The sequence below is a fragment of the Lolium perenne genome, chromosome 7 (genome assembly GCF_019359855.2).
Source record: "Lolium perenne isolate Kyuss_39 chromosome 7, Kyuss_2.0, whole genome shotgun sequence".
Taxonomy (NCBI): domain Eukaryota; kingdom Viridiplantae; phylum Streptophyta; class Magnoliopsida; order Poales; family Poaceae; genus Lolium; species Lolium perenne.
In genome coordinates this window covers 62,863,294-62,876,017 of record NC_067250.2, presented here as the reverse complement: position 1 = coordinate 62,876,017, position 12,724 = coordinate 62,863,294, and the positions used below count along the sequence as shown (strand labels likewise).

At 42.4% G+C, this 12,724-nt stretch overlaps 1 long non-coding RNA gene across 1 annotated transcript; it reads left to right on the top strand.

The window, feature by feature from the left end:
• Positions 1-378: 378 nt before the first annotated feature.
• On the top strand, positions 379-1,861 carry LOC127313133 (uncharacterized). The gene is made up of 3 exons (XR_011748940.1): positions 379-551; positions 634-1,020; positions 1,138-1,861. It is a non-coding gene; the product is annotated as an uncharacterized lncRNA (long non-coding RNA).
• Positions 1,862-12,724: the final 10,863 nt, after the last annotated feature.

Here is a 12,724-nt window from a genome sequence, read left to right as displayed (position 1 = left end):
TGAACTTCGTAGGCAAGCACTCGCGTTCAAGAACAGGAAAGAGTTGGCGGAGAAGAAAGCCTTGAAGGACGAGGCCGAGTCAAAATTAGAAAGGGGGAAAGAAGTTGCCCAGCTCGGGGAACAAAGTAAACAATCGATCGCCCCGCTCATAGTGCAAGCCGCCGATCCGGATGCCCCCGATATCATAGCAGCTGCGGCAGCACATGGATTGACTGTAACGAGTGCCAGAGAACAAGCGGCCGAGTTAGGTATCACTCTTCGTGCACTGCTAGGCCTTGATGAGGCGCCAATGAAGGACGTAGTATTTACATATGTGAAGAATGGCCCTCTCGTCGAGCCTGCGCAGAAGGTGATCTACCTCGACAAATGCTAGGTCTGCTAAATTGGTACAAGGGTTACATAAAACATAAAAACGCCAAAGAGTATATCTATGCGGAAGTTAGATATGAGCATCACTTCAAACATTACTGGGTACAAATTCCTCTGAGTGAATTGTTCCAGCTGTTCAATCTGCGCGACCTCGACAAATCTATCATCAGTTGCTACGTTCTGTAAGTGATTTATTAATTTCTACCCCATCTCGTTCATTGCCTGCACTGTCCTAACTATCTTGTTGTGTACGCTATTATGCAGAATGAAGAAGCGGGAAATGCGAATAAGGAACATCCATGATGTTGGGTTCATTGACCCACACATCGTTAATTCACATGTGTTAGAACACCACCCCGCCGACGTGGAGGATGACCTATGGCGGTTTATTAGAAAACAGCAACAGAAAAGTGATATTCTATTTCCTTACCATTTTGGGTGAGTGTTTCTGTCTTGAGCACATTCTCTTTTGTTTACTCCATGCATGGTATGTGGCTAATCGATGAGTTATGCATGACTGTGCATGTATCGTGTCCGCAGGTTCCACTGGATTCTTATGGTAATTAAAGTTCAGACCTCCTCAGTTCTCGTCCACGACTCTCTGAATATGGATCCGGCGCTTTGGGGCGACATGAGAAAAATGATGCAAAAGTAATTATTTTCATTCATTTGCGCTCTATATCGATCGGCCTATTTCGTTCATCATTTCCTAATATCAAGTAACTGATTAATAACTCTCTTGTTTATTTAATTTTCTTTGCCTCGTAGGGTTTGGAGACGGTTCGTAGATACCAAGGTCGGTGAATTCAAAAAGGAGCTACATTTTAAAATGGTAGTGCCGACGACTGGGGATATTCAGCCACCGGGGACCAATCTATGTGGATACTATGTTTGTGAGAGGATCCGGAGATACTGCAATGAGCGGGACCAGACGTGTGAGAACAACATCCTGAGGAATAACCTCCGGAAGACGCTTAGTCCAGAAGCTCGCTTCCGACCACTTCAAGAGGAACTAGCTGGATGGTTGGCGAGGGAAGTCATCGATCCTAGAGGAGAACACTATTACGATGACGTAGAACTTTATATGCACCAGAATTTGTAACTAACTTGTTCAAAATTGTATATGGTCATCCGATATTGAATATATATTGTATATGGTCATCCGATATTGAATATATATTGTATATTCCTCTTGAATTCCTTTTGGTTCTAATTTCAAATTTGTTTGAAATTGTACATTCATATGCATGTATGTATACAGTACCGTAGAATATGTGAAACTCCTTCAAAATTAAAACCCAAAAGAAATAAAACAATACAAATTAAAAAGAAACCAGATTTAGGGGGAGGGGGGCTAAAACCCTAAACCCTGCGGAGGCCTTTAGTCGCGGTTGGCCAGAAGAACCGCGACTAAAGGTCCTCCGCCCTGGCGCTCGCCTGCGGCCCACGTGGACGGGCCTTTAGTCGCGGTTCGTAAGGAACCGCGACTAAAGGGGGGGCCTTTAGTCGCGCTGCTTTGGTCGCGGTTGGGCCACCGCGACTAATGGCAGTTGCCAACCGCGACCAAAGCCCTTTTTTCCACCAGTGTTTTTTTTTGATAATGGGCGCTTTATTACTTATAGAGAAGCAATTACACCCGACATCTGCATAGCTACGATGCACACAGCCGTTCAAAAAGTCACAAAAGTCTAGAGTGCCAAAAAAAAGGCGAATTATATATCAAACATGAGCAATTGTAAAACGCCTACGGTGAAGACGGAGGCCTCTGGTTCAGCACATATGCACAATTCACAATAAACTTGTTTCTGTAGACATATAACTCAATGGTAAGCACACAATACTGATACAGCTAGCTTATCCCCTGAAAGGTTGATTTGGCATCTATTGCAGTTGCAGCTGTCCTCGACATTACACTCTGAATATAATTCGGTGCCCGTGAAATAGGTCTACTGCAGTGAGCGGCTGAGAAAGAAATTAAACATTGATTAGCTATGCGAAACAAACCAGGCATTCATTCAAAAGCATGACATGAGCCATGTGACAGAACTTGCCCACAAGGTTCTGAACAAATAATGTGGAATAGTTGAGGGCGGCGATGTGGACGTGGTCCTGGGAACGAACTGCGAGGGTTTTGATGGGGGCGGAGAGGCACTGCTTTCGCTTGGTGGCGGCGGCGGGCCAAGGAAGCGGAGATACACGGGCTTCCCCTCGGTGGCCGCAGCGCACAAATCAATGGCTAATTAGAGCATCTCCACCGGTAGCCCCAAATAAGCGTTGGTAGGTGCGTCGGCACCTCCGTTTAGGGGACGCCGGCATAACATTCTTTATTTAGGGGAGCTGCTTCCACACCGGCGCCCTCAAACAAGCGGCTCCGATAGATTTTGACATTTAAAATGATATTTAAAAATTGAAATTCATAGGAAATTCATACGAAGTTCATACAAAAGTAGCTCGAATTTAAACATAACTAAAACTTAAACTTAATCCTATCTACTGGCCGTCGGTTGGGCTGCTCGACGGCCCTGCTTCGTCGTCGTTCTTCGCGATTGGCGCCTGCGACCGTGCCCGCTTCTCCTCCCTTGCTTCGCGCATCTGGCGGTGGAGCATGGCGGCCGGCGTCGCAGGGACTTGGCGGCGGCGATGTCCCCGCGCTTCCAGCCTTTCCGGAGAAGCTTCGATCTCGGCGCGCCTCGCCACCTGGCGGGCGAAGGCCTCGTAGTGGCGATGAGCGTTGAGTTCTGCGAACTTTTGTCGCTCCGCCTCCAAGAGGCGGCGTCCCGCCTCCTCCGTGGCCGCTCGCTGGCGCGAGATCTCGAGGCCGTGCTGGAGGTTCGCATCGTTGATGAACTCGTCCCTCTCCTCCTTCAACCGCTGGTATCGTTGCGCCTTCAGCGACGCGAGGATCGCCGCCTGCTCCGGGTGGGCGGGGGCCTGCGGCGGCTCCCCCGACTGCGCTGCCTCCTCCGCCGCCTCTTCTTCCGCGGCTGCGACGTGGACCTCGTCCTACCCCGCGAAACCGTGGGTCTACGTCCTCGTCGGTGCTGTAGTCGGCGTCGGCCTGCGGCACCGGCTCGGGCTCCGACTGCGGTGGTGGCGGAGGCAGCGCGCGGCCGTTGAGGCCAAGCATGGAGTACATGGTCTTCAGACGGCGAGGAATTTTGATGTGGAGAGGAGAGAATGGAGTGGCGGTGGTGGACGGTGTACGAACTATATAGCGGTGGCAACTACCCACATTTACGCCGATTGGACGCCGTGTGGGCAGTCGCGGCTCTCGTGGCCGCCTCGGTTTCCACGCAGGAGGCCATTAAACGCCGACGACCAACCTTCCCGCGTCGCGGGCGATGCGAACTGCCGCGTCCTCTCGCTGACAAGGCGCCCCCACCCGCGAAAACCATCGTTCCGCGAGGCGCCGGCGCGCCCGATTCGCGCCCTTGGCGAAGGGGACGGCACGGGGATGCCGGCTATTCTATTGGGCTCGAAAAATGGCCGGCGCCGTTTGGGGCGCGCCGGTGCGAGCCCAAAAACGACGCCGGCCCCCAAATCGCTATCGGGGCGCCGGTGGAGATGCTCTTAATACGCAAACTGCATTTGTGATCAATGGCTAATATCTGTATAGTTTCCAAATTCGTACTTTCTGCCGTTTGAAAATAGAAATACCTTTTCCTGTTATATTTAAAAATGTGACTGTGCTTGCCAAACTATTTGTACGGGATTTTATTTTGTTTTGCATGTGCCTCGCAGGTGTTCCCTTTTCTCTCAAAACTGTGTAGACTTAGTTTCTAGCTAAACGTTGGGATCATCTTCATGATCATCCAATGGATGTCTCTCGCCGTTAAATGAGCACCTGAGTAATTCAAATCCTCACGGACACGAATTAAGGTTCATATTTGTACTTAAGGCCCAGGCTGGTTCTGCTACTTATGCAATTTATCTTGAGGACTATGCTTTAATCTTAACCAAGATTAAAAATCTTAGTACTCATGCTAAATAGTTGTGTGCATCCTTGGTTGGTGTAGAGGCCGGGAAGTGAAATTCTCCCAGTTTTAAAGTACCTTTGGAAGCTCAAGATTCCTCTCAAAATTAAAAATTTTATGTGGTTCCTTAGTAATAAGGTGCTACTAACTAAGAATAATTTAGCTAAACGGAAGTGGAAGGGAATGTCAAAAATGTTGTTTTTGTGATTCCATGGAAACCGTTAATCATTTGTTTATTGAATGCCCTTTTGCGAAGATTGTTTGGCGTATGATGTACCTTGCTTACAATATTCCTCCACCAGCTAACATTGCTAATATGTTTGGTAGATGGCTGAATGGGGTGAGGAAAGAGGATAAACAGAAAATTCGGATTGGTGTTTCAGCTCTTTGTTGGGCTATTTGGAGAACCAGAAATGATATTATCTTTAACAAACAAAATGGAACTAGTTTTTTTGCAGGTTATCCGGCGGGCTGCTCATTCAATTCAGCAATCGGTTTTACTCCTCCCAGTGAAACAGCGGGAGGCTATGGTTATTGGATGCAACCGGATGCTAGTGGTTGCTCAGGACTTCTTTTTCCAGACTACTGGGTGCGGCATCTTAATAGAATAGCAAATGCATAGCTTCTCTATTTGTCGTACTTTCAGCTGGTTGATTCATGTATCAACCTTAGCTTTTCCGTGATTGTAATAAGGGTTCTTGGATATACTATGACTTGATACTTTGTTTCTTAATAAAGCAAGCCGTGTGCATCTATTGATGCAGAGGCTGGGGCTAAGCTCCTTTATCGAAAAAAAAATGGGGAGTCAAGATGTATGCCTCAGATCATTTGCTAGCTGTCAGGTACAGCCTCTGAGCCTCCTACTACATGTCTCCTCCTTCACCGCCCAACCACCTCGCTGTTACGGGAGCAGGCCGATGGCCGCGATCAGTGGCTACAAAATACGTGTGCATCAATTCGATGGGTTAAACCTAGAGTGTTCTCGAAAGTGGTGTTTCTTCGTAAGGATGACTTGAAATTTATATCGAACACTAGGGAATCTGCTGTAGACTTTTATTTTCTCCCTCTTTAGGCGAGAATAAGCAAAGAAGAATTGTCTTTTTTGTCCCCAACTCAATCATGATGCCCGTCAGGCAACACAGCGAGAAGATATGTAGTGCTAGAAGGTCGCTGTGTACGCGCAACACGCTGATTCAGTTTGCTCCCAGACAAATTCTAGGTTGGAAGAGCTCAACACACAGCCGCAAGCATGGAGCTGGAGCAACTATGGCGTCGTCTTGGCTCACTTGTTACCACCTCCATCTCACCTCACATGCAGGATGCAGCCCGAAGCCGGCACGAATCGAGACTGCAAAAATTCTTCGAAGCCACTTGCATGCAATTTGGAAAATTTGGCAAGGAGAGAGAGGGTTCATGTAAATTTTCTTTGTTTCGTGGACTTTTCTGTATGAATCTTGGTTATTTTGATCAAAAAAGAAGACAAGCGGGGTCTTGCTAGCTTGTGTGCCATGGTAGGAAAAGTCCTGGAGTCGAGTTCAAATCATGTCCCTTCAGTACGAATGAACTGTCTAGAGTCCTGGAATGTGGTAGCACACAAATAGTAAGTAACACTAGATATCTTCTCGCAACACAACATACTAGAAGGAAATGAAAAACAAAAAGAAATTATAAAACAATTGCAATGATGACAGAAATAGTTGTTGGTGAGGTACCTAATAGGCAACCAATAAATGCAAGTGAAGTGAATGTTTTTCTATTTTCGGAATAAGAAGGGGCAGGAATTTGTTTTTGTGCTGGCACGCGAATACGATTCATCCAGCGCCCCTAGGCCGAAACCAATCCGGGGGGAGGCTAGCGGGGGCCCCGGCTGAAGCTCAAAACGTGGGCGAGCGAGCCCTGTTAGCGGAACATTGGCAATATAACCTTCAGAATCATTTTATTTCCCACCAAACCTCCTCCACATCACCCCGTTCCTCTCCCGCCTCGGAGCCCAATCCCGCCAATTTACCCAACCAGGAGAGACCCCGCCCGCCGCACCGCGCGCCATGCCGCTGTGCGGTGGCGGACGCGCCCCAAAAAGAAGGAAAAGCCCGAGAGGGAGCGACTGGAGGGGATGACCAACGCCGTGTGTGCTTTCGACCTCCCAATGGTAGCGGAGGCGGAGGAGGTGGCCATGGTGCAGAGGGCCACTGCAATGGCCTAGTTAGTATATTACTGGTAGAAAAATGGCCTTTAGTCGCGGTTCGCAACTGCCATTAGTCGCGGTTGCGCAACCGCGACTAATTAAGCGCGACTAAAGCCCCCCCCCCCCCCTTTAGTCGTGGTTGCTTACGAACCGCGACTAATGGCCCGTCCACGTGGGCGGCTACCGTGCGCCTGGGCGAAGGACCTTTAGTCGCGGTTGGTGTCCCCAACCGGGACTAAAGGCTATTTCGTTAAAAAATTTAAATTCATTTGGATTTCTAATTTCTTTTCACTCCGTTTTTTTTCTTTTTTTTTCAGAATTTCTCTCATTTCAGTTATTTGCATAGCTTAGTCTCTATCTCTAACTACACTTATCTCTAGTTAAATTACTTACTCGTGGTCAAACTTCCCGCTCGGTCACCCATCCTCCCACTACTCCACCTCTAGCACGCTTAACTTCCAAGTTCCATTCCGTTCCGCATCCAAGTGCTTCGCGCGCATGTATGTGATAGTAGTATCATATCAATCCTATTAACATGTTGATCGATCTCATATTTCTTTATTGTTTGAATTTCAAATAATTATTTTAATAAACAAAAATAATGATGTAATAATAATATTGAATAAATAAATAAACATTAACTTATTAATTTGTATTATTTTTAATTTTATTAATTAATTAAATATTTTTTTTGCCAAACCTAAAATCTAAAAATTTGAAAATCTAAAAATTGGGTAAAAATGATAGTAATCTTTATGCAGAATGAAATTATTAATTTTAGGTTTTAAAAAATTAAAAAAATATAAAATCCATAATTTACAGAAAAAACTAAAATCTTCCTGCTTTTGTATTTCCATTTGGAATTTTGAGAATCTAAAAATTGGCTAACCGGGTAAACCCAGGTGAAATCGGATGTAACTTTTTCCCAGGATTTTTTTGATATATTATACGTTTTTTTCCGACGTCGTATGCAAAAGTTATTGCGGTTTTACCATTTTTTAAACTTTTTTTGCAAAAAAAGTGGAAATTCGAATTTCTTAATTTCTCCGAATAGTAGGTTGCATAACATACAAGAATCTGAAAACAATTTTTTTTTTGAATTTTCTATCATTTTCTTTTGTATTTTACAAACCAAAAAAAGGCGATCCACGGGGGGGGGGGGGGGGTGTGCAGGGTGCGTGGGAGTAAAAAAACTCGGAAAAACCTTTAGTCGCTATATTTGATTATGTTGTTCATCCATTATTGCTATATTTGAGTGAAGATCATAAATGTATGGTAAATAGACCATGGTGATTTAAGTATGTCCCTTTTCTAGCCAATTTAGTATATTATGATTTTTTTACTATGTTTATCCAGTTGCTCAATACTTCTTTAGTATGCTAGATACTTGTCTTAATTTCATTTTCATAACTCATTTCAATTTCTTTGTAGAACTATTAATCCAGCACGTGCGCACGTTTCCTGGAACATATGTCCAGTCAAAATATATAAGGTGAGTGCGTATAGTGGGAGAAAGAGGATTTCCAAGAGAGTGGGAAAGTTGTGTCACTCTTTTTGTCGGCAAAATGTTTAGGAGTTTCAAATGATGATGCTTACCGAGCCTTAGTTAGGTTGTTGCTCTGTTAATTTAAACAGTTTGAACACCTAGATATGTTCTACACTCATTCATTGTGTGTCTAAAAAGGGTGAAATTACTATGGTTTCAAATGATGACAATGAACTTGTAGCTCAGCGTACTATTACTGGTTATAGAATGTGCATTGATTTGAAAAAAATAAACAAAACTACTCGTCAAGATTATTATCCTTTGCCAATCAAATGCTAGAAAGATTATATAAACACTCACATTTTTGCTATCTACATGGTTATTCTGGTTTCTCTCAAATTCCAGTGCACAAAGATGATCAATAAAAGACTACCTTTACTTGTCCCTTTGGTACTTTTGCTTTTGTTTGTGTAATGCTCCTGCTACTTTTCAAAGATGCATGTTATATTTAGAAAATTATGAAACTGTTCATGGATGATTTTTCTGTGTATGGTACTTCTTACAATAATTGCCTATTCAACTTAACAAAGTTCTGCAGCGGTATGAGGACCAACATTTCGTCCTAAATTGGGAAAACTGTCATTTTATGGTAACAGAAGGTGTAGTTCTTGGACACCGAGTTTCAGGAAGAGGCATTGAAGTGGACCGCGCAAAGGATAGAATCCATAGAGAAGCTACAATACCCGTGGAATATTAAAGATATAAGAAGTTTCCTTGGGCATGCGGGTTTTTATAGAAGATTTATCAAATACTTTTCAAAAATATCAAAGCCTGTAACTAATCTTTTGCAAAAGGATGTTCCATTCTCTTTTAATGATGATTGTGTACAGTCTTTTAATGTCTTAAAGAATGCCTGATAAGTGCTCCTATCATTCAAACTCCTAACTGGAATTTTCCATTTGAAATCATGTGTGATGCGAGTGACTATGTTGTAGGTGTTGTATTAGGCCAAAGGGTTGAAAAGAAAATAAATGGTATATATTATGCTAGTAAAACTCTTTATGGTGTACAAAGAAATGATGCTACTCTTGAAAAAGAATTCTTAGATGTTATTTTTGCATGTGATAAGTTTAGATCTTACATTGTAGATTCTAAAGTCATAGTATTCTCTGATCATTCTGCTATTAAATGCCTTATGAACAAGAAAGATGCTAAGCTTGGACTTATTAGATGGGTTCTCTTGCTTCAAGAATTTTACTTACACATTGTTGATAGAAAAGGTGAGAACAATCCAATAACTGATCATTTATCTAGAATGAAAAACATACCAGTAGATAGTACTCCTATTAATGATAGCTTTGCTAATGAACAACTTGCAAATATTAATGTATCTATTGCTAGAATAGCTTCCCCATGGTTCGCTGATTATGCTAATTTTATTGTTGGAAGGTTATACCACCTCACTTCACTTATCCACAAAGAAATAAATTTTTCTATCATTTTAGACACTATTTCTGGGATGATCCATTTCTTTATAAGAAATGTGTAAATGGTATTATTAGACGTTGTGTGCCTGAGTTTGAGCAGCATAATAATATAAAGGATTGTCACGATATTCCTTATGGAGGACACCACGGAAGAGACCGCACAACCGCAAAGGTATTGCAATCTGATTTTTATTGGCCTACTTTATTTAAGGATTGTGTTAACTATGCCAAATCTTGTGCTAAATGTCAACGCATGGGAAACAATGGAAGAGAAATTAAATACCAATTAATTATTCACTTCCTCTTGCACCATTTGATGTATTGGCATTTGACTTTATGGGACCATTCCCGTCCTCAACAACAAAACACACTCATATTTTTGTTGCAGTGGACTATCAAAAAGTGGGTGGAAGTAATCCCCACAAAGAGTGCAGACCATGCTAGAACGATGAAAATTCTTAAGGACATCATCTTTCCCAGGTTTGGAGTACAAGATTTTTAATTACTGATGGTGGTTGTCATTTTATGCACAGGGTCTTTAGGAAAACTTTAGCTAAGTACGGTGTTAATCATAGAGTAGCATCCCTACATCACCTACAAACTAGTGGTCCAGTTGAATTAAGTAATAGCGAAGTCAAACTCATCTTAGAAAGACAGTTAATAGAGCTAGGGCTGATTGGCCAACTAAAATAAATGATGCTTTATGGGCTTATAGAACTGCTTAAAAAATCCTATGGATATGTTTCCTCATAAATTGGTTTATGGTAAAGCATGTCCTCTCCCATTGAACTTGAACATAAAGCTAGATGTGCTATTAAACAAATCAACTTTGATTTCAAAACTGTAGGAGAGAAATGAATCCTAGACTTGAACTTGTTAGATGAATGGAGAAATGAAGCTTATGAAAGTGATAGAGACTATTTAAAGAGAAAGTTATAATTTGGCATGATAAAAAATATAGAGAAAGGAATAAAAGTAGGAGACCAAGTATTATTGTTCAACTCTCGTTTCAAGTTCTCTGCGGGAAAATTAGCATCAAAGTGGCAAGGTCCATTTGTTGTGCAAGAGGTGTATCGTTCTGGAACCATCCGTCTTCATGGATACCACAAAGGTAAACCTCATGTTGTTCATGCAAAGAGATCAGAAGCCATAATTGCAGGTGAAAAGTTCATTGGGAAGGTGGAGGAGTTAAATGACCAGAGTTCGGAAGCCATAATTGCAAAGAAATATCCCCTGATAGACATTAGATATCAATAAAAGTTGACACCAGGTACTAATGATCTCGGACTATCTTCATATTTTAGGAAAGTTTTTATTTTGTAAAATAAGAGTGTGCCATGAAATATTTGGCCGAAATGGAGTCCCGAAAGGCAAAAGAGGCTAGGTCGTGCGCCCTACCTGGCTAAGTGCGCCACCAGGTGCCTTTTGCCCCACAGAATCCGTTTCATCTCCAACACTTCATGTTGACCTAAAAACCATCAATGTATGCCCCTCTCCACCGATCTAATCTCGCATCGAGTGAACCTTGTTTTTCCTGTCCAGTTCTTTCAACTTTTTAGCCAAGACAAGATCCGGATCCAATCTAGGGGGTGAAGACCCAAGAAGACGGGCGTGGTGAACCTCTACCTCAACTATGTGGTGGATCCTTTGAAGACCTTTACCTTCAAGGAGGGTTTGCTGCTCATGGAGCAGTTGAAGGCTCCAAGACCGCGGGCACCATGGAGGAAAGGCTGCAAGTTCTAGAGGACACCGTCTTCAGGTATGGCACTATGGTTGAGCGCAGACTTGATGCTCATCACTTGATGAATATTGAGATAGAGAAGAAGGTTGAAGCCTATGAGGCAAGGATAAAAGATATAGAAGAAACATATGTGCACATCATCACACATCTGGATAGGTTCCAAGCCCTCATGTGGGATGTGGAAAACCAGAACTGAGAGTATGAATATCTCTTCAATAAGATCGACGAGGATGCATCCACCAAGTTGAACGATCAACCTACATCCTTTTACAAAGGAAGGCCATATCCTTGGAAAATCAAGGAGTGGGACGCCTATTATGAGGAAAAGGATGCCAAGAAAGAAGACTCCACATCAACAACCTAAGATTAGGGGAGTTTATCAAGTCTTTTATGCTTTTTAGTTTATCATATTGCTCTTATTCATTATTTTTAGTTTGGTTTACTTTCATCCAATAGGTATTGATTTTCTCATTGTTTGGAAAGCTCTTCGAGCATTATCAGTTATCTCTGCTCAAGTGGTTTTGAATGAAATATAAAGTATGGTGTCTTGCATGATTCTTTTGTTTGGAGATTTATGGGTAACACTCATGCAGATGTGCGCCTCGTATATAGAAGTTCAATTACACCTTTTCTTGAACAAGATTAACTTGAGTATGTTGGACAAACATAGAACTTTTTAATAAATAAAACTTGCAACAAAGGAAAGATCCATGCAAGTGATGTTAATAAACAAAAGAAAAGGAGAACACCTTGAATTTGGGATGGAGATGTGGTCTTGCAGAACAAATAGTAAGGAAGATATGATGACAAGGGGGCATGAGATACTCATTTACTTCTTAGTAATCAACGGGTAAATTGAGGGTCATGGATATTTGAATACATATGCTCAATAAGAAAGTGAATGAAAGGTAGGCACCCAAGCATTTGGTTAGCCATGGAAAGTGAAATGCAAAGGTTGAGCAGAGCATATGACATGATTGAAAGATCCATGTATAAGTTTTATATTGGTCACTAGGGGGGGCAAGACTTTTAACTGATACCATTTAACACATGGAAAAGTATTTGACAAAGGCGACGTTCATGTGTATCTTGTTGTTTAATAAATTCTCTTCTTGTAACTAGTTGCCCTATGAGAGTTTATCTTCATTACAAAGCCAAAGTAAAAGTCAAAGAAAGCAAGGTAAAAAGTCATTCATAGATAAAAGAGAAATCTGAAACATGTTCAATTGTCCAAGATGCAATGGTTAGTTTTGTTCAAAAACAAGGTTCCGTTGCTAGAGTTTCTATTATATGAAGCCCACATTTGTATGGTTGTTGGTTTATGTCTACGCACGCTTCTATTCCTGTAGACAATGTTGGGCCTCCAAGAGCAGAGGTTTGTAGAACAGCAACAAGTTTCCCTTCAGTGGATCACCCAAGGTTTATCGAACTCAGGGAGGTAGAGGTCAGAGATATCCCTCTCAAGCAACCCTGCAATTAAGA